Below are 25692 nucleotides of genomic sequence, written 5' to 3' on the forward strand. Positions count from 1 at the left end.
GAATCTGTAAAGCGTGCATTTAAGTTAATTCTCAGGAATCAATATTGATGTATTAGTTCTTAGATACATACCTTGTAACTTGTTAAAGGCTATTACAAGAAGCACTTGTTTTACGGCATTTAGGTACTCTTTACAACCTTTTTATGACTCTACATTGGTTTAAAAGACCGAAAGAAAAGACTATTATGTCTTTAGCTTCCATAGAGTAGAATTTTAAAGTCATTATAGATCTGCAATGTGGAATGTTCTTGCTTGCCATAAACGAACGCATAAGGAACAGCTTATTTCTCAACCATAAACTGAAATATTCAAGATTTCTTATTCTAAATTGATTTTTAAAGTCCTTCAGAACTCTCTGTCCTTATCACCAAGTCATCTCCATAACAGGGACCTGAAACTGTCCCTTGGTTAGCTACATGACAAGATTATTTACAACTACTGTGTGGGAATACCCCCACCGAAGGTCTAAGGTCACTTGACTTGGGCAGGACTGCCGCACAACTTTCAAAGTCAAAGGGTGGAGTCATTGTGCACATCTCTAATTCTCAACTTAATATCTCAACTAAGGTCTGAAGTTTATTAATATCTATCCTGAAATTCACCTTGATAGCCACTTCAATATTTCCTGGGTGAAGCCCAGTCTGCAGAGGGAAGATTAGCTCCTCTGGAAATGATGACTCTGCATAGCCAGCCCCAAATTACATTGACCTCCTTGATAGCCATATCGCATCCTACAGTGACAGTCAATTAGGTTGTCCAGATCTCCCTAAGGTTTCCAAGATTAACAAGAACTCCCCATCCCCCACCCCACCTTACTAACTGTCTGTGTTTCTGATTTGTGACCCCACATTCAGCTCTCTATTTCTTGGTCCCTTTATTTCTGGATCTGTAGCTTTTCCTTACTACATTTACTTTTATCTTGGATTCGGTGCTTCATTTGTACCAGAAAGGAATAAATAAGTAATGACTTTTAAGATGCTGCAGATCTCAAACTCTGAGTTTGCTGTCTGATGAGTGATTGGAAATCAGTCATAATGGAGGCATGATCTAAAGAACAGTGACCTAAAATATTCCTTTGTGTGTTAGAAGTAACTATGGTAGAATTATTAAAATGGTACAGTAAATGATGTTTTTTCCGGAAGGTGAGACTTTATTCAAAAAAGTCTCTATAAATTTGCATATAAAAACCCCCGAGAATGCAAAAGCACTTGAGTCATTGAGGCGGAGTCTTTCTGGAAAAAGAACTCATACCAAGGACACTAAAGTAGCAACAGGGTAGAGTCATCTACTTGATAAGTTTTCAGGACCTGCCATAAAGTCACTGTGGTCGCTTGTTCAGAAAACCCAGTGCTCACAAAATCTTTACTAGCATCTAAATGTATTTTGCTTCCATATTTAATCTTCATTGTGAAAATTATTTCAATCACAAGAAAACATGCACTAGTTCTAACAGTCAGGAAACTATACTGAGCAGTTTAGAGAAATAACAGTACTGCTGGGCTGAAACAATGCACAAGACATAGAAGGAGACCAGTGCATCCCTGTGAAGTTCCTGGATGCTAATATCATCCTTCTCATCGCCTTCCTCCTTCATACTCCAAATACTGTCCTGTTTATGAGTGCTTTAGCTGTGTGTGTTGCCCTGAGTGAAATTCTAGAAGAGCTATAAGCAGGCAAAATGTATATGGCATGTCAAATCCCTTAATTCTCAAAATCGGCAGACTGCCAGCAAAAAAAATATAAATCTCAACTGTCACAGATATGTTTGAACTTCTGTTTAAATTCCTTGCTGAGTTAATGCTTCTAAGTTTAACACTCCAGTCACATTCCTGGCAGGGAGAGAGCACTGGAATGGAAAATTAGAGAAGTCTAGTCTCCAGCTCATCTCTGCAAAGCCATTTGGCGACAGAAGCCTGGGGCAAGTTTCAGACCCCTGCTCAGCGTCATCTTCCTGACTGTAGTAGAAAGGAGGAGAAAGAACCAATGTCAACATTTACTTTTAGTTTTGTTTACAATTTAACTCCCTTAGATAGAAATTGTGTGGCTAGGGCTGAAATGATGGCTAGAGAGAAGAGCATCGCTGCTCTACAATCGTAAGTACCTGAGTTCTAATCCCTACCAACCATGTAAAGAGCCAGGCATGACTCATCTGTGTTCCTGTAACCCAGCATCACGGGTACTCAAGAGCATGTTGGTCATCCAACCTAACTGAAACCTTGAACTGCCTCTTCAGTGTCAAGTTAACAAGACAGAGTAGGATAGCCTCAATATGTGCACACACAGGCATGTGCATCCCACACTCATACGAATATACCACACACAAATACACCACATGGACATGAAAATTTAATGAAAATAAATAAATGAAGATAATAAATTATTGTGCATCTTGACATAATTAACTATTATCCAATGAGCTTATTTAATTAGCAATTTGTTTAGTAACCAAAGAGCAATTCTCAAAAAGCAATATTGCTGCATTTTTGTTAGTGTTCTAGAACTTTGTTCTTAGAGAGAAGAGGGAATATGCCAACCATTCACGTTGTAAGTACCATGCCTGGCATTTAAGAATCAGGAAAGAGCATACCATTGGTCCTCCAATACCAAGTGATATAATCTCTAGAATGATAGATAGATAGATAGATAGATAGATAGATAGATAGATAGATAGATAGATAGATAGATAGATAGAAACAAGAACTTGAGGCATCTAGGAATTGTTGGTTCAGGGCCCAGCTTGTAGATGTCTTCATTTCTATGACAAAATCAGATGCTTTCCCTGGGAAAAGGAAAGTTATCAAGATCCAGTAACTGTGTTACCCGGATATCCCACAGATAGTTGCTAGTGTTGTTTTCATATGAGGGAAATTCTTTAAAAATATTTATTTTTTAGATTAAAATATAATTAAAATATAGTTTCTCGCTTTCTCTTTTCTCTCCCAAACCCTCAAATATACCATTTCTTATTCTCTTTAAAATTCATGTCTTCTTTTTTCTTTAATTGTAATTACACACACACACACACACATATGCTATATACAGTGTATATGTGTACAGCTAGACATTGTTACGAATGTCATATAGAATTTTCCCAGTAATACTCATTCTCTAACCCATATTATGTTCAATGCCTAGTCATGTTTAAGGTATCACCTGGCATAATAAAATCATGCCAGATTTTGAATTCAATATCTGAATATTTTGAATTCAATATCTGATTTTTACTAATATATGCTCATTTTACGTTTACTACTATTAACTTTTCTTTCGACTTTTTGACCTAGGACTACCTGGATTAAACTCATGACTGTCTTTAAATTCGTGACAATCCTTTTGAGACTCAGCCTCCCATGTTCTAAGATTACAGGTGTGAATCAAAATACCCAGCTATTATTTTTACTGAGTATCAAGTTTCTTCTACTCTAAAATAAGATTAGTAAGCACCTACCTGATTTAGAGAGTAAAATTTTACTTGCAAATCACTTAACATCTTGATGACTTCTCAGTGTCTCCCAACATCTTCCATCATAATTATATTTTAGTTCTAAAACTAAGACAGAAATAATGATAAAAGGTAAAGAATATTAACAAACATTTATAAAAGCAAAAAAAGTTGAGAGGAAAAAGACAAAGAACCAACTTTGGAAATTACTAGCTTGAAATGGCCTATGAGATATGGAGATACAATTTTTGCTGGGAGGTAGAAGGATGCCAAAGAGAAAGGTAGATATACAACATTTATTTATTATTAATTTATTATTATAATTTCTCTTTATTTAGCCCCAAATAAAGATAGGCATGGTAACTTCTTGCCTGTGAGCTCTGCGTTACAGATCTCTTCCTGTGTCAAAGAATAGACTAGCAGGTGCCCAAAATACTGACTTTTCCCAACAAAAAACATGTGCTTTGTAAAACCACCATTGTCCAATATTCTAAGTCTTCCTTCAGGCTAAAAGATTTCCCATAGACAGGGACTGTTCTTTCATTTGTGGCCAAATGGTCTTCACTGCCAATGTAGCTGGATTTAGAGTTGCATAGGAGACACACTTCTGGGTATTTCTGGGAGGGTGTTTCTAGAGAGGTTTAGTAAAGCTCCATCTTTATTCTGCTGTCCCATGCGAATAAGTGAGGTTGTGAAGTAAAAGCTAACCAAGCACTAGCATTTATCTCTCTCTGCTTCTTGATGAGATATAAGCCACGACTTCTCATTCCTGTCTTTATGCCTCCTCTGCCTACTGGACTGCAATGCTCTGAGCTGGGAACAAAAATAAACCTTTCCTACTTTGCATCAGGTGTTTTTTGTTTTCACGACAATGAGAAGAGGAGCTTACTCAGTGACCTGTGACAAGAATATTGTCATTACTTGGAAATACACCTGGAAACACTTCCAGTCCTCTAGCTGAGCAGAGAAACATGAAGACATCAGATCAAAGTAGAATAGTTTACAATAGCTTTGAACAGAATAAGAAAACAGGATTCTGCATAGTTCAGAATACGATGACTAATCCACCATTAATATGAATTGCAATGTTTTTTTATGCCTTATTTATCTTTATTTTATGTGCATTGGTGTGAAGGTGTCAGATTCCCTGGAACCGGATTTTCAGACAGTTGTGAGCTGCCATGTGGGTGCTGGGAATTGAACCTGGGTCCTCTGGAAGAGCAGTCAGTGCTCTTAACCGCTGAGTCATTTCTCCAACCCATGAATTACAATGTTTGCTAAGCATAAAATAGTTTTTAAACTTCCTATTGTTTTCTATCAGACTGATCTAGTGACTGAAAATACCCATTTATAAAAGACACACTCAGAAATAGAGACTGATCAGATCAAATACCAGATCAAAAGGCAAGAAGCTCAGTTACTGGTATTTAACCTCAAAGCTGCATTGGTTTTGCAATCTTAAAATTATATTGACTCCAATCCTCTGCATTCAAGCCTACAAAAACTAAATCCCTAATTTAAGTTTTTTATTTCAAAGGACTTTCATGATGAGCAAATTAGGATGTCAGGAAAGTTCTTACGAAGGTGAAAAACCAAGTGACTGTTTTAAGTTAGAGAAAAATAAACTGTGTGTTCCTCCTTAGGCCAGTCTCATATGAAGGAAAAGATTTGTTGGATATCATATTATCAAATTTTTAGCTTTGTAATTTGTTAAATACTTTACCTATTGCCTTGGGGAAGTGAAAGTATGTTACAATTGGGATCATAGTCAACTGAGGGCATGTTAGAAGCTTCTCTGGGCCCAGATTTCTCAAACCCTAAGCTTGTAATTTGTATAGTATCCAGCAAATTATGCTATGGGACAGAGAAATATCTCTAGATTTTGAGGCAGAAGTCATGGTTTTGCCTTAATTATTTACCTTTATGGGTTGCTAAGCAGAAAATCAATCTATTATTAAAGGATTTTCTGATTTCTAAACCTTATTTGAACTGGCTGTACATTATGACTTCTTTCAATTATTCTATCCTATGATGTGTTTTTCCACCATTCTCCAGTCATAGCTGCTGGTAGGACACTAGTTTTCACTTTTCAAGTTTGCTGACTTTCCATAAGCAATCATACAAAGGGAAAGACTTAGCAGAACATTTGAATGACAGGTAAGAAAGGGATCTTCCTGTGCCGATAACACTCATTGGAATGTCAAAGCAAATTGGAACATAAATTATGGTTTTAGGATTTCAGGTGGATCCAGTATAACATTATAAAGGAAAACAAAAAAGGGTGACTATTAGTAGATGAAGAAAAGGCTGGGAAAAGGTAAAGGGCAACTGAATAATGAAAAGATGATGTAATGATGGCTGTTCTTCTCATTTTCAACTCTGTCATGAATGTTTTGGTTTGGGTAGTAGATGACGTCTTATAATATATTTGATAATGAAAGTATAAAATCTAATATGAAGCCCTACAGATTCAGCATGGCTACTGTAGCTATATAGAAGATCATTGAGTTGCAAAGATTTGGGAACTGGTTAATTTTAGTATATGATGATTTTTTTAATTATTTGTATATTCTTAAAATTAAAATTTTAACAAAAATGCAATGGGATATTCTATCTTTACCTTTCAGTTAAATTGGGTAAGAGTTTGCCAATCTTACTGATTTCTCACATGACCAACTCTTTATTTCATTGATTCTTTATGTTGTATTGTTTGTTTCTATTGAATTGATTTCAAACCTGAGTTTGATTGTTCCTTTGCATAAACTCCTTTTGGGTGTGGTTATTATGACTGTTTTAGGGCTACTTGATGCAATGTCAAGTTACTAGTATAAGACCTCTCCAATTTTTTATATGGGCAATTAACACTAGGAACCAGCCTCTTAGCATCACCTTCATTATGTCCCATAAGTTTGGATATGTTGTGTATCAATTTTCAAAGAAAGAATATCAAAATTAACAAAATTAGAAATGAAAAGGGAACATAAAAATAGACACTGAAGAAATCCAGATAATCATAAAAACCCATATTCCACCAAGCTGGAAAATCTAAAAGAAACGGATCATTTTCTTGGTGATTACCACTTAGCAAAGTTAAATCAAGATCAGATAAGGAATTTAAACAGAACCAAAACCCACTATCTCACTATCTCTACAGTGAGATAGAAGGCATCATTAAAAGTGCCTGAATCAAAAAAAAAAAAAAAAAAAAAAAGGCCCAGGGTCAGATGGCAGATGGTTTTAGTGAAGAATTCTACCATACTTTTAAAGAATAGTTAATGTCAAAACTCCTGAAATTATTCCACAAAAAAGGAACTGAAGTCTGTTAGATAGTTTTATGTCAACTTGACACAAGCTAAAGTCACCTGAGAGGAAGGAAATTCTGTAGTAGCATTTCACTTGTATTTTAATAAATAAAATTTGCCTGAGGATCAGAAAAGTAAAACAGCTACACTGGCAAGCCTTACAGATCAGGCAGCAATAACACACACCTTCAATCCCACTAGCCACACTAGCTTGCTTTAGAAACCAGGTAGTAGTGGTGTACACCTTTAATCCCAGAATTAGAGAGGATTGTAAACAGGAGGAGACAGCACTCAGGTTCAGTCTCATTCTGAGATTCCTGGAGGCAGTATTGTCATTTCGATTTGAGGTACAGGTAAGAGTCATTTGTCTTTTTTCTTTTCTGACCTTGAGGTTGAACCCCAATTTATGACTCTGAGTTTGTATTAATCTTGTTACAATTGGCACCCAACATGTGGGGTACAAATTCATAAAAAAAAGCCACTTGCCTGAGACTTTTTAGCCACCAACTAAAAACAAGACAGAGTTGGACTCAAACCTAGCCACCCAGCTTAGGGAGAAAAAACTAGTGCTCCCAACTCTCATTGCCCCAGCTTAGCGTCAATGTAAAGATGGAAAATACACAGAGAATCTGGATACTGCGTATTATTGTGTTGTCTTTGAATTGTTTGCTGAGGAAGGAGCAACAGCTTCCGAAAGACATTTGATTATAAATGCTTCTGTATTAACGCAACCTATATATTTTGAAAATGCCTTGACTTCAAAATTTAAGTCAAAAGATATGTTACTTTGGAGAAAAGTTTTGCTTTTGTTTCCACAGGGAGTGAGAGGCTGTGGATTCATTCGAGGTTAAGGGGGAAAAAAGGTTTGATCAAGGAAGACCCCATGAAAAATAGATAGGAAAGGGTGTCCCAGATGATCCAACATTTCAGAGCATCTCTGTTGCAGTTTCCTCTGAGTTCTACATTCAGAGAAGCTTCAAGACTGCTGACTGAGATGATTCAGCCTCACAGAATACACCAGTTAGGACTTGACCATAATCCTAAATTTTCTTTGGGTCCCTTTAAGAGTACCAGTACCTCCACTCAGCAGGAAGTAGCCTAGAAACGACACCCACAGTCTCAAAAGTGGATTATGGATGCTTGTCTTTCTTTAGTGTGTTGTTTACAAGTTGTTATGGAGAACAGTCAGGAAAAAAAAGGCTAGACAAAGTATATTAGATTCGGAGTGTTGTTTTGAAAAGAAAAAAGGAATATAGATATGATAGGATAAAAGGGTAGATTATTGATTGTACTCTGAAAAGAAAAAAGGGAGGATATAGGTATGATAACATGAAAAGGTAGATTATTGAATTACTTTTAAACAGCAACTACTAGTTTTAAATGTTTTGCATTGGATTGTATTTTTGTATATTATTCACAAATTTTGTATATTGATAAAAATTTGGGAATAATTTTGTTAAAATATACTGTACATATATTTCTAATCATGTTAATGGTATTGTAGCTATATAGCTCATTTAACAATTTAATGCAAATTTCTTGTCTTTTGAAGTTATTATTTCAACTGTTTAGGATAATAAGAAAATGCAGGTTAGTAATTAGTCACTTATTATAATTGAACTTGTAGTCACATTAGGTATGGTTTCAAGGTCAAACAAAAATATATTTTAGATAGACAGGTCATCTTCAAACACTCCAGAGATCTACAGAATACAGCATTTAAGATATTTTAATAACATAGGTTCTGCAGTACCAATCTACTTCAGAGAAGATCGATAATGGACATTAAAGAAATTCCACATGGAATTTACTTTTTTGGTGGCAATAGTAAGCCACTGGGCAAGAAAATGCTCCTGCTTTAACTGATGACATTATGCTGTCCTAATTAGACAAGCAAGACACAAAAGAAAGTAACTGTCAAACATTGTCAAGATAAGAAGAGACAGCCCTTCAGAATATTCTGCTACACAGAAAAGTCTATCAAATATGCTAGGCTTATAGGCTGAAAATGGATGCCTCACCATTGCAGAAAAACTTTGGGTGACTGTCCAGGCAGCCAGATGTTTCTGTTGTTATGCATATTTTTTGGAAGTCACTTGCTTGCACTTCCTACTTACTCAGTTAATATTATTTCCTTCTTGGATCTCTGAGGGAGTTGAAGACTATATAGTTATAGTTCTCCATATTTTCTTGGTGCAGAGGCAAATTTAAGTAGAAAATAAATTAGGTACAAGACTTTCAACTGAGCAAGATAGGAGAAATATGGAGTATTTTCTCTGAATATGTCAAATACAAATGGACTAAACATTGTTGATGGATTTATTGCCTGTATATGTTATACATAGTTATTGTACTTATTGTATATAGTTTTTCTTATATTAGTTATAGTATTTTCATTTTTGACAAAAGGTGAAATGTAGTGGCATTTCATTTGTATTTGAATAAATAAAACTTGCCTGTGAATCAGAAAAGTAAAACAGCCACACAGCTACTCTTACCGACCAGGTAGCAATGACACAAACCTATAATCCTAGTAGCCACACTATCTTGCCATAGAAACCAGGCAATAGTAGTACACACCTTTCATCCCAGAACTAGAGAGGATTATAAAACAGGAAGAGACAGCTATTAGGCTCAGTCTTACTCTGAGATTCCTAAAAGCAGGATTTCCATTTTGGACTGAAGTAGAGGTAAGAGCCAGTAGCTAGCTGTTTTGCTTTTCTGGACTTCAGGTTGAATACCGGTTTCTGACTCTGAGTTTTTATTAATTGTGCTTCAAACCTCAATTAAGAAAATGCCTCCAGAAGATCTGGATGGACTCAAATAAATCTGTCTAACATTTTGTTAATTAGTGATTAATCAGGTGGACCAAACCCAATAGGGAGGTTTTATCCTTGGACTAGGGGTCCTGGATTATATTAGAAACCAGACTGAACAAGTCAGTAAGCTGCACTCTTCCAGGGCAACTGTATGATCTTCTTCCTCCATGTTCCTGTCCAGAGTTCCTTCAATGAAGAATGGGGATATAGAATGAAAGTCAAATAAACCCTTTCTTCCACAAGTTGTTTTGCTAATGGTGTTCAATCACAGCAATAGTAACCATAATGAAGAGAAAAAGGAAATTCTCCAATTCACTTTAAGAGCCCACGGTTATACTGACACCCAAATTGCATGCAGATGCAAAAAGAAAGTGAATTACAGACCAATTACCCTACGAACACAGATCCAAAATTTTTCAACAAAATACTTGCAAACTGAATTCAGCAACACATTCAAAGGTCATCCACCATGATCAAGTAAGCTTCATTCCATAGATTTAAAGGTGGTTCAACACATACAAAATGACAAATAAAATTTATCAAAGAGACTGAAAGAGAAATACTACATTATTATCTCATTAGATACAGCAAAAGGCCTTTGACAAAATTCTTCATGGTAAAATGCCTGGAGAAATTAGGGATAAAAGGAACATTCCTGAACATAATAAAGTCAATTTAGAGCAAGCCCATAGTCAACATCAACTGAAATGGAGAGAAACTCAAAGTAATTCCACTAAAATCAGGAACAAAACAAGGCTGTCTACTCTCTACATACCTATCCAGTATTGTACTTGAAGTCTTAGCTAGAACAGTAAGACAACTGAAGATCAAGGGGGTTCAGATTGGAAAGGAAACTAGCCAAAGCATCTCCTTGCAGATGATATGGAAATGTATTTAAGTGACCTTAAATATTCCACTGGAAAATTTTCTACAGCTGATAAACAACTTCACCATAGTGACAGATTATAAAATTAGTTCACATTAATAATTAGCATTTCTATATAAAATGACAGACTGAGATTCATAGAAACAATACCTTTCACAATAGCCTTAAATAATATAAATTATCTTGGGGTAGCTCTAATCAATCAAATGAAAGACTAGTATGATAACTAAGACAATGAAGAAAAAAATAGAAGATTCTCAGAAGATGAAACAATCTCCCATGCTCATGGATTGGTAGTATTAGCATCGTAAAATGGTCATCCTACAAAAAGCAATCTACAGATTCAATTCAATACCCATTTAAAGTTCAGCACAAGCTTTTACAGATCTTGAAATGACAATTTTTCTATTCATATGGAAACACAAAATAAGTACAGCTAAAACAATCCAGAATACTGAGAGTACTGAAGGAGGTACGACTATCCTAATTTCAAGTTGTACTACAGACATATTAATAAAAACAGTTTGATATTAGCATCAAAACATATATTTATCAATGTAATTGATCAAAAACCCAGGCAAAATCTTTGTACCTATAGACACCTGATTTCTAATAAAGAAACCAGAAACACAAACTGAAAAAGACAGCATCTTTAACAAATGGTGCTGATTAATCTGGATTGTCAAATGTGCAAGAATCCTAATAGATCTATTCTTAGCACATGCACAAAATTCAATTCCCAATGGATCAAAGGTGACAAAATAAAATCAGATACACTGAACCTAAAGGAAGAGGAAGTGTGGGATAGCCTTGAACATATTGACACAAGAAAACACTTTCTGAACAGAACAAGAACATCGTAGACACAAAGATCAAAAATTAATGAATGGGACATCATGAAACTGAGAAAGTTTTGCATGGCAAAGGACTGCATCATTCAGTCAAAGCAACAACCTAAAGAATGGGAAAAGATTTTTACCAACTCTACATATGATAAAGGCTAATATCCTAAATATATAAAGAACACAAAAAGCTAAATATCAAGAAAACAAATAACTTAAAAATGTGGTACAGATTTAGGTTGTTTCCAGGTTCTGGCTATGACAAACAATGAATGAATGGATAAGAAAAATGTGGCACACAATGGAGTACTACACAGCACAAAAAATAATGATTTCTTGAAATTTGCAGGCAAATGGATGGAGCTAGAAAAGATCATATTGAGTGTGGTAACCCAGACCCAGAAACACAATTATCATAAGTACTCACTCATAAGTGGCTTTTAGACATAAAGCAAAGAAAACAAGCCTACAATTCATAATCCGAGAGAATCTAGACAACAATGAGGACACTAAGAGATATATACATGGATTTAATCTACATAGGAAGTAGAAAAAGACAAAATCTCTTGAGTAAATTGGGAGCATGGGGACCGTGAGAGAGGGTTGAAGGGGAGGAGAGAAGAAGGGAGGGAAGCCGAGAAAAATGTATAGCTCAATAAAATCAATTCAAAAAAATCTAAAAATAATGTGGTACAGATCTAAACAGAGAATTCTCAAAAAATGACATGTTACCCTACCGTAGAGACACTTGCTCAACCACGCTCACTGCTGGTCAGTTCACAATAGCCAGAAATTCTTATCAATATAGATATCCCTTGACAGAAGAATGGATAAATAAAATGTGGTACATTTACAAATTGGAGTATTATAAAGTCATTTAAAAATTACATCATTAAACTCACAGGTAAATGAGTGGAACTAGAAAAAGAAATCATCTCGAGTGGGATATCTCAGACCTTTAAAGACAAATATGTATATATTCATTTATTATATGTGGATATTAACTGTTAAGTAATGATAACAAAGCTACAATCCATAGAACCACAATATAGAGTAAGGGACAGGGAGAGAGCAGGGGCAGATATATCTCCCTAGGAAATGGAAATATAATATATAGTTGTGGAGAGATGGGATTAGATTACAGCAGGAGAATCAAGTATGGAGTGGGTTAAAAGGGGGAATTAAGAAGGGAATTCACTTCAGAGAGATAGTTAAAATAAAAGGCCATTTGAAGGGTAGTATGAAAACTTATTATGGTAGGAGCTTCCTAAAATATATACATATATGAAGGTGATGTAAATAAAATCACCAAATACGAGGGAGGAGAGAACCTAAATTGAACATCTCTTGTCACAAAATGAAGATTCCAGTGCAGGGGCTGGGTTACATCTAATTGAGTTGTTGGCCAAAGAGGTCCCATGGGATCATCAAACAACACAGGATGTTGCCAAGGCTATACTTATTTTCCACAAATTGATTCTAAAATCCTAATGCTGAAGACAAGAACTAAACAAGTCACTGACCATGGTGTGACACAGCTGGTACCTAAATAGAGCCTTTATCCCTATATGGTAGCACAGGAAGGTACTCTTCACACTACCAAAGTGTGAAGGAGAAATGTAAATAGCAAGTCCTCCAGAAACACTTTGACCTACAGTGATGCCTTGCCTATAAGTTATGCGAGTATAATGGAGGCACAAAGTTGTGGGGTAGCCAACTAGCATCTGAGTTGACTTGAGGCCCACACCAAGAAATGGAAACCATACCTGATACTTTTTCGGTAGCCAAGAACCTGAGATTAGATAGTTTAGGGACTTAGGATAAAACCAAACGCTGTTGCCCCCTCTCCAAAAGAAAACAATAACATGACTTCTAATCTATGCTCATAGATTAGTGCCTCACCCAACTACCATCAGAGAGGCTTTCTACTGCAGCATATAGCAAATACAGAGACCTAAAGCAAGGCATTTTGCAGAATTCTTTTGTTACATTTGGCTCCTAAATCAGATATTTCCAACAAACCTCTACCCTCAGGGATCAGCAAAACCTGGTAGAAGAGGAGAAGGAAAAAAGTTTCAGAGCAAGAAGATACGGAGGATACCAAGAAAACAAGGTCCTGTAAATTGACCGGATTTACACACATATGAACTCACAGAGACTGAGGCAGCATGCATAGTGCCTACCCAGTTCTGCACCAGTTGAGGTCCTAAATACCCCCTCCCTAACCCTGAAAGTATCAGCAGCTTAAAAACCAAACTTCTGTTTCCTCCAAGGGAGTTTTATTGGGAATACAAATTACACAATTAGTCAAAGTTCAGAGCATAAGTGTCTCTTGAGGGCTTTACTATAAATAGTGCACCTATATTGCACCTCATCACAAGGCTCAGAGAATGTTCTGGAAGAGGGAGCAAGAAAATTTAAGAGACAGCATTTTGGAAGACTAGATAGAAACAATATCTTCTTGACATGACAGGGCCATTGCATTCACAACCTCACAGTGACCTTGGGTGCCTGCCCAGTCCCTGTGCAAAATCAAGCCAATCAACATTTCAGCATGGATTGGGGAAGAACTTGTGAACCACCATGCCAAGTTTGTGACCTATTGATGTTTGATGGCTGGTAGGAGAGGGTTGATCTGTTTTCTTTAGGAGTATGGATCCTAGTAGGTTAGCCATGCTCTCACCGGTGGCCCATGTTTTCATACGTGGGTAGCAAAAATTGGACTCAATGGGTCATAATAAAGAAAGAGGACATGAATTTGGAAGGGTAATGAGTAAATGTGGGAAGAATTGGGATGAATAAGATTAAATACATTGCACGTATATATGAAATTTTCAAAGAATAAAAATTAAAAAGAATAAAACAAAAACAATGAGTTCTTAATCTTCTAGGGGAGAAGAGCCATTATTCCTTCTGTCATCAAACGTGAGTTTCCCTGCAATTCTCTTATTCCAGCAGACATCAAATAACATCAAGAATACAGGGTCTGAGTTCAAAGAAAATTAGATTAAAGAAAGAAAAATATATCCTAATCCCAATGATATCTGAGTCTCATGACAAAGGGAACATAAAATGTCCTCAAGATGTTAGATATACCTGCCTTTGACATAATAAAGTTTTAAATGGCATAAACGTGCCATTACAGCCCAGTGGCTTTCCTGTGCTATTTTATTGAATAAACTTTTCTTATCTTAAAAGAACCAATCTGGTTTGATGTTTAGTCATTTACCTACCCCCCAAAATATTAGAGATGGAAAGAACTTTAGAAATGTTTTTTCTCTTGTATTGAACACATTTTGAATGAGGGTAAAGGAATCTCTGTAAAAAATCAAAGGCCTCTTGCATTAACCCATTTTCTTTCAACGCAGATTTTCTTCATCATGCTCCTTTGAAACTCACAATTTTCTCATTAGCAGAATTCCAGTTTCATCACACAGTGTTATTTCACTGGATGCTTAAATTTTACATAAGTGTTCCTCTTGTGGAAAGTCAACTGAATTCTATTTTCTTTCCATTTCAAAGATTATGACAATCTACTGATGGCCAGTTCAAGCATGTTTGTGTGTCAGGACTAAGAAAAAGCATGAATGCCATCGTGGGGATTTAGAACATTTCAGACATCAAGTCAAAAAAGTGATCACAAAGAGCTTCATCCAGCAACAGCTGTTCTCCAAATAGTAGGGTATTAATCCCTACCTGGAAAACAAGGTAAAGCAAGGCATGTCCAGGGACGAAGCTGCTGCTGAAGGATGGCTCCTGAACGTTTGAGCCCTTGTATGCTGTAAGGAGCAGTTCTTGGAAATGGTAAATACAAAAATCCCATCAAGACGTGGGAGCTCCAGGAACCGGCTATGGACACTGAGTGTGCACGTGACAAACATAAAACATTATATTATAGGAAATTAATGTCACTCACAAATCTTAGATGTCTTAATTATAGTCTGCAGCTGTTATGTGAACCAAAAATAATGCAACTGTCACCATCACAATGTACTTTTAAAGGGATAGCTCTGAAGACAGCATTGTGGTGAATACCTTATTAACAGTAAATTTTTTTTTTTAGTAAATTTTATTAAATTATAAAAGTTTCCATTTCCACCCCCCCTCCCAACACCCTCCCACTCCCCCTACTCCCCCTCCTCCTCCCTCTTCGTCCCCCAGGGCAGTCAGGGTTTCCTGCCCTGTGGGAAGTTCCAGTTCCTTCCCCCTCCCTCCAGGTCCAGGAAGGTGAGTGTCCAAACAGACTGGATCCCCAAAATCCATTATATGTAGAGGAAACAGGTCCCAGTGTCATAGTCAATGGCTTTTCAGAAAGACTTCGGGTCAGCCACAGTCAGAGAATCCGGCCAAATTCGGAGAGTCTGGTTGGATCACGTCCTCTTTCAGTCCCAGTCCAACTGGCCTTGGTAAACTCTCATCAGATCCGTTCCCTTGTATCAGTGGGTGATAGCATCCCTCGCAGTACTGATTTCGTTTTTCATGTTCTTCCTCCTTCTGCTCCTCATTTGGACCTCGGGGGGCTCAGTCCGGTGCTGCAATATGGGTCACCGACTGTATCGCCGTCCTTCGTCAGATGCAGGATCTATGGTGATAAGCAAAATATACATCAGTATGGACATGGGCCACGGCCGATTCAGGCACCCACTCCTCTGTCCAGAGAGCAATCTGGGGGATCTCTCCTTGGACCTGGGATCCCATATATAATCAAGTCTCCTGTAAACCCTAAAATGGGTCCCTTAGTTGAAATATAATCTTCCCTGATCCCATATTCATCCTTCCTCCCTCCCCCCCCATCCCAGGCCACCAAGCTTTCCCCTTTCTTCCCCTACTCCCTTCTCTCTAACCTTCTCCCCTTCCATCGACCCTCCCTCCCCCCCATGCACCCGAGGTTACCTGGGACTCTTGTCTATTTCCTACCTCCTGGTGGATAGCTAAATAATCTTCATCAGGTTCATCTTCTTATTTAGCTTCTCTAGGATCACGAATAATAGGCTCAAAGACCTTTAATTATGGTTAGAATCCACTTATGAGTGAATACATACCGTGTTCCTCTTTTTGGGTCTGGCTTACCTCACTCAGTAAAGCGTTTTCTATTTCCATCCATTTGCATGCAAAATTCAAGATGTCATTGTTTTTTACCGCTGAGTAAAACTCTAATGTGTATATGTTCCACACCTTTTTTAACCATTCTTCTATTGAGGGGCACCTAGGCTGTTTCCAGGTTCTGGCTATTACAAATAGTGCTGCTATGAACATAGTAGAACAAATGCTTTTGTAGTATGATCGGGAATCTTTAGGGTATATTCCCAAGAGTGGAATTGCTGGGTCCTGAGGGAGGTTGACTCCCAGTTTCCTGAGAAACCGCCACACTGATTTCCACAGTGGCTGCACGAGTTTGCATTCCCACCAACAATGGATGAGTGTTCCCCTCACCCCACATCCTCTCCAGCATAGGATATCATTGGTGTTTTTGACTTTAGCTATTCTGACAGGTGTAAGATGGTATCTCAAAGTGGTTTTGATTTGCATTTCCCTGATCGCTAAGGAGGTTGAGCATGACCTTAAGTGTCTTCTGGCCATTCGAAGTTCATCTGTTGTGAATTCTCTGTTCATTTCAGTACCCCATTTTTTAATTGGGTTAATTAGAGTTTTAGTGCCTAGTTTCTTGAGTTCTTTGTATATTTTGGAGATCAGACCTTTGTCTGATGAGGGGTTGGTGAAGATCTTCTCCCAGTCAGAAGGCAGCCTTTTTGTCCTACTGACAGTGTCCTTTGCTTTACAGAAGCTTCCCAGTTTCAGTAGATCCCATTTATTCATTGTTTCTCTTATTGTCTGTGCTGCTGGGGTCCTGCTTAGGAAGAGGCCTCCTGTGCCTAAATCTTGTAGACTACTTCCCACTTTCTCTTCTATCAGGTTCAAAGTGGACGGATTAATGTTGATGTCTTTAATCCATTTGGACTTGATTTTTGTGCATGATGATAGATATGGATCTACTTTCATTTTTTTACAGGTTGACATCCAGTTATGCCAGCACCATTTGTTAAAGATGCTTTCCTTCTTCCATTGTATACCTTTAGCTCCCTTGTCGAAAATTAGGTTATAAACAGTAAATTTAAAAGACTTCCTATTTAAAGTTAATGAGTAGATTCTATCATGCAGCTGGTAAAATTTTCCACGATCTTAATTCTTTTAAGATCAGACGATAAACAGTCAAAAACCAAGTTCTCTGTGAGGAGTCAGGAACTTATCTACATTAGGCATACATTGCAAATTATTCATAGCATGTTTGATATGACTTGTCAAGATTTTTTTAAAAATATATTCCTCCTTTGGGGACCTTGAAATATATAATGGTTTTCTTGCTTATTTAGTCCAGTAAGATGTGCTTGCTTGAAAATAAACAACAGGCAAATGAAAAAAATAAAGAAAATTATAATTTATCATCTCAAGAGTAATTTTAATTGTCAAGTCCTTAAGTATAACCTTGGATTATTGTTACACCATTATGTAGAAATGTGTTTTGACAAGAAGAAACACCATAAAGAAGCTTATTGTGTGCATAAGACTTACCATATACCTTCAGTGAAAAATGACATTATCAATTGGTATAGCCACATAATTAAAATTTATGTGTCAGTATTTAAGTTGGTATATGCAAATTCTTATCCCATAAATACATAACGTGTCAAAATATTAATATTAATATGTCTTTGGTATTTATTAAAATCTTAGCAAACAGAAGTCATTGGGCTATTTGTAAATAGTATTTGAATATATTTTATCTTGTTTTATAACCAATTAGAGGCTGAAAATAGAGAACCTTAAATTTTTGAGATATTTTTATGATAAATTCTGAAGGAAAGAAGTAGTTTGCTTTTTAATAATTTCAAAGTTCCCCTTTTCTCCTACAAATGCATTCATTTCTTTAAAACAACAGAGAAATTTTGGCATTGGGGGCCATTGAGGATGGTTTCTCATTGTCTACTTTGGATTCTATATCCCATTTCCTCGTAATGCTAAAAAGGAAAGGTCACAGCTGCACTCTTGAGGAATACAATACTATATTAAAAAGGTAGAGGCTGCAGCGCTTTATTGAAATCCACTAAGGAATGCTCCTTTCTCTGGAGAGAGAATGGAATCTAGCGCTCTGCCTGACCCTGGATCTATCTAAAAGACCAGAACATTCCTTACTATTATCTCTTCCTTTAGCCAGCGGTTCAGTCAAGCCTGTCAGTTATCTAGCCAAGAGATCATTGCACAGTGATTCGCCTCAAGACCTGATAAGGAGGTAGAATAAATATTCATCCCCTTAATGAGTTAATGTATTTGTCCCTCCCAGAAACTGCTCCTTTGGCACACCTGCTGACAGAGCCTCTATCATGCAGAACTGCTAAGTCTTTCCACACGTCCTAGTTTCAATAATACTAATTTTTCTTTTATTTCTTTTATTATTTTTCCATATATTGTTCAAATACTAATAGTCAGTTCCTCGACACCTTGGGTTTTCTCATTCTCTGAAGTACTCCCCGCCTCCTCTTGCCATACAGCTGCTTCCCAACTTCTATTGCTGAACATGTGGCTTTTTTGAAACTTAAGTCTAACGGCGTGTCTTTTTCTTCTCTATCTCCTTCCTCCCAGCAGCTACTGAGAATCTCATCATGCCTGCCCTATTGTTTTCTTTTCAAACTCTAATAAAAATAATACCTGTCCTTACTTACTTTTTACATGTTTTTATTAATGATACTAAAAAGTCAAAAGGAAACCTGACTTTCCTTGTTTCCCTGATAACAGCACTGGTACCATAAATCTCAGAGAAAAGACTGACCAGCTCGCAATACCAACAAGACTAAACTTCCAAATAATTGACTGACTTTCTTTACCTGCTGGCTAACGATGAGAAACAGGACTGAGTTTCCAGATGCTAATTCACTTTCTTCTCAGACTGCTCATTCTCTGAATAAAATACATTTTAAAGACCCGATTCCTAGTTTTCCTATGTGTCAGGCAGCAGAGACCTAATTACATACATAAATAATGAAATACAGATAAAGCAGCAAAATAAACGTATTCACTCATATCTGTCATCTAGCCTATTGGTGGAACAAGATAGCTATTATATCTGCCTGCCATAGAAACAGCATCCACTACATCTTGCTGGCTAGGTAGTTACAGACCTGTCATGAAGCAGCAGAAGAGGACAGACCAATTTTGAGATAATAAAAATAAATGTCTCTATAAGACTCAACACGATACAGAAAGACCAGCATTCCTCTCTACCTCTCACGGGAGGAAAGGACTCAGATTTACTTTATAATTCTTCAACAAACTAGCACCTCAGGCCATTTGCGAGTGATCCTAAATATAGCCTGCTCAGAAATAAAAATGCATTTTGGATTTTTGGTTAAAATGACCCGAGGGATTGAATCTTAGAAGCAGAAATACCAGCATGGGGAGCTGTCATGGAACTTACTGCAAATTCATGATCGGTAAGGGACAACTCTCTTCCCAGAACGTCTTGCAAAGTGTGAAGGAAGAGAAGCTCAGAGTGTTGAAGCTTCCAGAATCTTCATTTCTATGGGAGCATAGAACTGGTTTAGAGTTTCATGATCTTTTTATGACTGAAAAAAAAAAAAAAGAAAAAGAAACCATAACTCAAGGTACTTTTCTTTTTTCTTTTTTTCTTTTTTTTTTCTCTTGGTATTTTGAGGCAGGGTTTCTCTGTAGTTTTGGTTCCTGTCCTTGAACTAGCTCTTGTAGCTCAGGCTGGCCTTGTGCTCACAAAGATACACTTGCTTCTGCCTCCTGAGTGCTGGTGCACCCCACCGCATGATGAAAATGTCATTTATTATTAATATGCAGAATGTCTTTAAATCTTAGCATTACAGTTACATACCACAGGTATTTTCTCTCAGTGGTACAGTTTCACTTTCTGTCAATAATGACATTATAAATATAGAAAGTTTTGATTTACACAAACTTGTCAGAACTTTCAACTGTTTACTGAGCTGTTTTTATCACCCAGTGATTACTAATGAGTTTTGTAATTAATACAAGGTTTCCAAACAATGAATCCTCTATTCCAATAGTACATTTTTATGTTCTCAAAAAATTTAGTTATTACAGTGTCATAAAAAGTCACTTCCTGCAGGAGTTCATTTCTAGCGTTATCTCACTCTTCCGTTCTAGGACACTATCAACTATTTTTCTTTATTCCACTATGGAAATTTATTTTTAAATCAATTTTATTTTTTCATGTATCTTCTATATTTTAGTTTTATCAGTTTTTATTTCTTTGCTTATTTGTGAATTTTGAATTGCAGCATATATAAAACATTGGAAGAGTTTTATTTTTAAGATGAAATGTGCAAGCACAAAGTCTAAGCTTTTGACTTTGATTTCTTTATTGCCTAATTAACAGTAGTGATGCAAACTTCCAGTATTATAAAAGTTCTTTGCAATTTTGTCCTCTCTTTATAAACTAACAAACGTATAATCAGCCTTAGTTCATGAACTCCACAGTTAGCATACCACAGTGACTGTCTCTGCAGCCATCATGCATCTGGGCCATCGCTTGCTGGGGTTGTTTGTTGTGCCCTTGGGACTAAAACTCAAAACAACAGCATATTAAAAAATTAATTGAGACTTAAAAATCACTATTCAAGATTAATTTGACTTGTGACTTATAGAAGATTGAACCAGTGTTGAGGTTGGTGTGGTGCATCCCTGCACACTGACTAGCAGATAATAGGTCTTTCCAGATGAATACTTGTTAGGAAATTTAAAATGATCATGATTATCTTTGGTTGCTATTACCTCTTTTATAACATTTACAAACATCATCTTGACTAAAATTAAAAACTTTCAGAAATAAAAATAATAAATTTTGATGCTAAATTATTAGTCATTTTATTGTTTTAAAGTACTGCTTTTGATTCTTTTTTATCCTGGCATTTGCAATTTTAGCACCATAATTTTAATCTAAATACATAAATTCTACTGTGTGAACTTAAAATAACTTAGGCTCGTATTATATCTTTGTTAGGCTAAAACTCCAGTTCATGATGGTTTAGAAAATGTCAGCCCAAGGGACTTTATGAAAATTTCATTTTGAGAAAAGGAAAGTAGTGTAATCCAAGGGTAATTTATATGGGGGGGCAGGGTGAGGGAAAGGAAACTGTGCTACAGAGCTGAGGAAAAAGATGACACTTCCTGCCAACATCATACTTGGTCCATAATGATTTCTTCTGTTGAGCTTGTAGACAATGCTCAGTGCGATGTCTATTGGGATAATTCTTGTTCTTTCCTACATAGCTTTTACACACACACAACTTTTTGCTGATTCTACAATCACACCCTCAGTGTGGAAAGACAGCAGTGAAGAGGAAAGAGGAAAGAGTTCTCAATCTCCTCCAGTAATAAACTGACACAGAACTGGAATTTTAAAGGAATGACCAGATAACAACACCCACCTTCCTGTTCTGTGTGTTCAGCTTACTTCCCAAGAAGTAGATACCAATGTAAGACCAGATATTTTTCTGTTTTGAAATTAATTATTGTTTACACAATCTTTATATTTTCAGGCTCTAAAAGTTGGGCTTTATTTTAGTGATCTCATAAACCCATATCTCCAAATAGGAAACATACAGTTATATGTCAAAGCACTGGCCTTGAACTCCTCTCAATGAGGTTTTGTCTGGTGTACTGTGAGTGTATATTGCTTTATGCTCATGATGAGAGCTACTGTGAAGGAGAGGCCCTGCGCAGCTGTGGTAGCACAGGCCTGTTGTCCCAGAGCACAGGAGGCTGAGGAAGGGAAATCAGGGGTTTGAGGCTAGGTGGGGATACACAACAAGTTCCACACCGACTGAGATGCACAGTGAGAAAAAGGAAAAATAAAGAAGCCTGGAAAGAGAACCATGTTTATTCCTTGCTGCTGATGCTCTATGTACACAGTCTCTACAAGATGGTGATAAAACAATGACTTAGCCATGTTCCTGTGAGGTTTGGTTCTTACCAATATCATTTTAGCATCCTTCCTCACTGACACCAAGGTTAAATGAAGGAGAGATTCTCTTTGCCACAACTTGTCTTTTATAATTTTCCTGTTGAGAGTGTTATGGCAAAATCCCTAGTGAAATTTCAATTTTTCTTCTTTTCTTTATCTCAAAATATGTAGATATTAAAAAATATCATTGTGAAATTCACAGAAATTTGAAATTTATAGTGTAGTTATTATAAAATTCATAGCTATTAGCTCCATATTGGCTTGAGTAAGCAATAATGTGTACAGTGGGTGCTAAATGAATCTCAACCATGAACAAGTTCTACACTTCATAGAGGATAAATTGTACTCTCTTCAATGTGCCCTAGTCAGTGAGTTCATTAGTGAAACACAGCATGAAAAGAGACAAGTTCTGTAACCAGTGGGGAAGATTGTACCATGGAAGGAAAGCAGCGAAAAGATTTTCTAAATAATTTTGTTTTTTAAAAAGCAATTATACTATTAAACAGCCTCTGTATATTCATTAGCAGGGGGCTATTAAACTTATTCTGGAACATAATTTTATAATAAATTACCTGTACATATTTTAAAAATAATAAAGCAAAGTGTATATGGTTACAAATACCATATAACATATAACATAGCAAATAACATCATCTTAAGAAATTTCTTTAAGATCTAACAACAATAAAAATTTAAAACAAAAGAATTAGACTTCTAGTTTATAAGTCATTGCTAATTTTTAAGCCCAGGGAATTAGTGTAACAACTCATTTTCATATGTATTAAGTTGGAAGCTTTGTAATAAGAGAGTTCAAAGCAATGACCAAAAGGTTCTTTCTATTTTCCTGTGGAAATGTCTTTGAGAGATATGAACTGTAAGAAGCAAGGAGCAGAACTGGTATGGGGGCTGTGTGGAAATATGCATTTAATCAGTTGATTGATGAATTGTGTGTGTGTGTGTGTTTGTGTGTGTGTGTGAGTGTGTGTGTTTGCCTAGCAAGCATGTAGAGAAGTTTGTTCTTTTTACCATGTAGGTCAGAGGGATTGATCTCAATTCTTCAGGTTCGTTGACAAGTGTCTTTATCTACTGAGCCACCTTATTGACTGGAAAACATGTATTATTAAATATATAAGGACTTTGTTGTAATTGATTCTTTGAGACGTTGTACAATGTGTTTGGATCATATTCACTCTTCATGCCTCAGCTCTTCTTAGATCAGTGTGTGTGCATGTGCAAGTATACATATGTGTGAGTGAGTGTGTACATGTGTAAATATGCATGTGTGTGATTGTGTGCATATGTTTGAGTGATTGCGAGCATGTGTGTCTGAACTTTGATGAAGACATTCTGAAAAGACCAATAAGCACCGGAAGCCCCAAAGAGTCCTTCTAAGGAGATGTTTAGTCTGAGGCACATAGGACAGATAGTAGTTCAGTAAGTGGATATTTGAGAAGACAATTTTTATGTGCACCTGGGTAGGGATGTATGGATGTACAGAGAACATAGAGGGAATTTTTTTGGACTTGATCTTTCTAGAACACAGGTTTAAGAAAGGTATTGGTAGTAAGTGAGTAGGAATGTCATGTTAACTAAGGACAGAGGGAGAGCTGCATGCCATGTTACAGGCAAGCTTCCTTTGATTTCTTGTTTGTTTGTTTGTTTGTTTGTCATCAAAGGTGTTAAGGAGAGGATAAAATGATTCTGCGCTACAGTTTTAAAGTGTTTGAGTCTGAGCAATTTATAAAGAGAAATATATTTATTGCAGATTATGAAGATGGAAAATCCAAGTTCAAGGTGCCAGAGTTCTGTTTCTGGCAAGGCCCTGATACTGCAGTGTCACGTTGCAAATGACAGAAGGGGCCTTGGCTCCTTGCATCCAACCCCTAAGGTTGCTAATCCAATACAGAGGATTCCTTATTCATGACTTAATCACCTCCTGATTGTCCCCAACTCTAAAGGTCACATTCGTGCCATAGTTTCAACACATAAATTTTCAAGTATATTCAGGCTGTAATAATTAGCAAAATATGAAAGGATATATCTCCCTAAATATTAATTAGGTGCACATATGGAATGGTTAATGAGAGGCTGAGATTTTGTGGGGTTTTGCAATAACCTTGTATGACTTATGTAATCAAGACCAATTAATGCCTGCAAGCTTTAGTGGCATTTAGGTACAGAGAGTAAACGTCATGGTGAAGGGATTGCCTGCTTGTTTGAGGTAAGGGTTATTCTTTCAGCAAAATTCTTTGAGTTCAATTTCTGTGTTTGTAATGAATCACCCTGCCAGAAGATTTCTTCAATTAAAGCTTCCGTGTCTCACTGAGATTTCATTATCTGTAGATCTATTGATCATTTGGTGCCCAAGGCATCAATATCTGTGTTTCTAACAGCTCTCACATGAAGAATAGGATGCTTTTTTTCAGCTTCACCATGTAATTAGTGTTCTACAGAGCTTTTACTTGTTCTCCCCCTTCCCAAGTAATTGCCATTAGAAAAACTAAATATAATAATGATTATTATGGATATGGACTTCAGGAGTTTTTATACATGTATCAGTTATGGGAACTTACTAGGACTCTATGACACCCTGCTATCGTTTTCTTTATAATGTTAAGGAGAAACTAATGATACAGTAAAATACTTTATGCAAGGGATCACAGCCAGTAAGGAGTAAGGAATATATCATCCAATATTATGGAGATCTGTAATATATTTTCAAGAAACTATATGCCAAATGGTTCAAAGTTACATGGATGATAAACTATTCTAAAAAGAATTATAGTCATGATTTTTATATGTGTTTTGAAATAAAAAAGAATTATATAAAATCAAAATATAGAGACTCTTTTAAGTCTTTCAAGTATGTGAATAAGAAAAAATAGGCCTGGACATGGTGAGCTCACCCGTAACGCCAGCACTAGTGAAGCAGAGGCAATGGTATTAATACGTCTGAAACTTGTCTTGAACACATGTACACATGAACACATACAAACACATGTGCCCACACAAACACATACATACCTTGGAATCTATTACTTTTTGAAATTTCCCCATAAAGGGCCTTGTGATTTATCCAGTCTCTTGCAAAGCCTCTCTGACTCTTCACTGCTGTAGAAGGGCACTCCAAGTCTATTTTTAGGGCATGACTGCTAATGAATGAAAGGTATTTGTAAAAGGCAGGGCTCTGAACTCTTGTTATTGCCAAATAGGATTATGCTTGTAAAAATGCTCCTAAGCCACTATAAAAAGAGAGATTATAGTATTAATGCTTTTACTTTTTAGAATACTGTACTTCTGGATGAACCCAAAAGATTGAAATGCTAACAATCATGTCAAGCAATTACACCATTTGTAGTAATTTTTTTGATCATGCTATACTTCTATCATGGAGTA

At 36.5% G+C, this 25692-nt stretch overlaps 1 long non-coding RNA gene across 2 annotated transcripts in view; it reads right to left on the bottom strand.

Moving 5' to 3' along the window:
• LOC146889698 (uncharacterized) overlaps positions 1-25421 on the bottom strand; it is a 62230-nt gene extending 36809 nt beyond the window's left edge. For both annotated transcript variants that reach the window (XR_014999954.2, XR_015736684.1), the window contains exons 1-2: positions 25321-25421; positions 19762-19909 (exon numbers count right to left, since the gene is read on the bottom strand). This is a non-coding gene — a long non-coding RNA (uncharacterized LOC146889698). The remainder of the gene's footprint in view (positions 1-19761; positions 19910-25320) is intronic.
• Between the last annotated feature and the right edge of the window lie 271 nt (positions 25422-25692).

This window comes from Myodes glareolus, chromosome 25 (genome assembly GCF_982192425.1).
Source record: "Myodes glareolus chromosome 25, mMyoGla1.1, whole genome shotgun sequence".
NCBI classification, from domain to species: Eukaryota; Metazoa; Chordata; class Mammalia; order Rodentia; family Cricetidae; genus Myodes; species Myodes glareolus.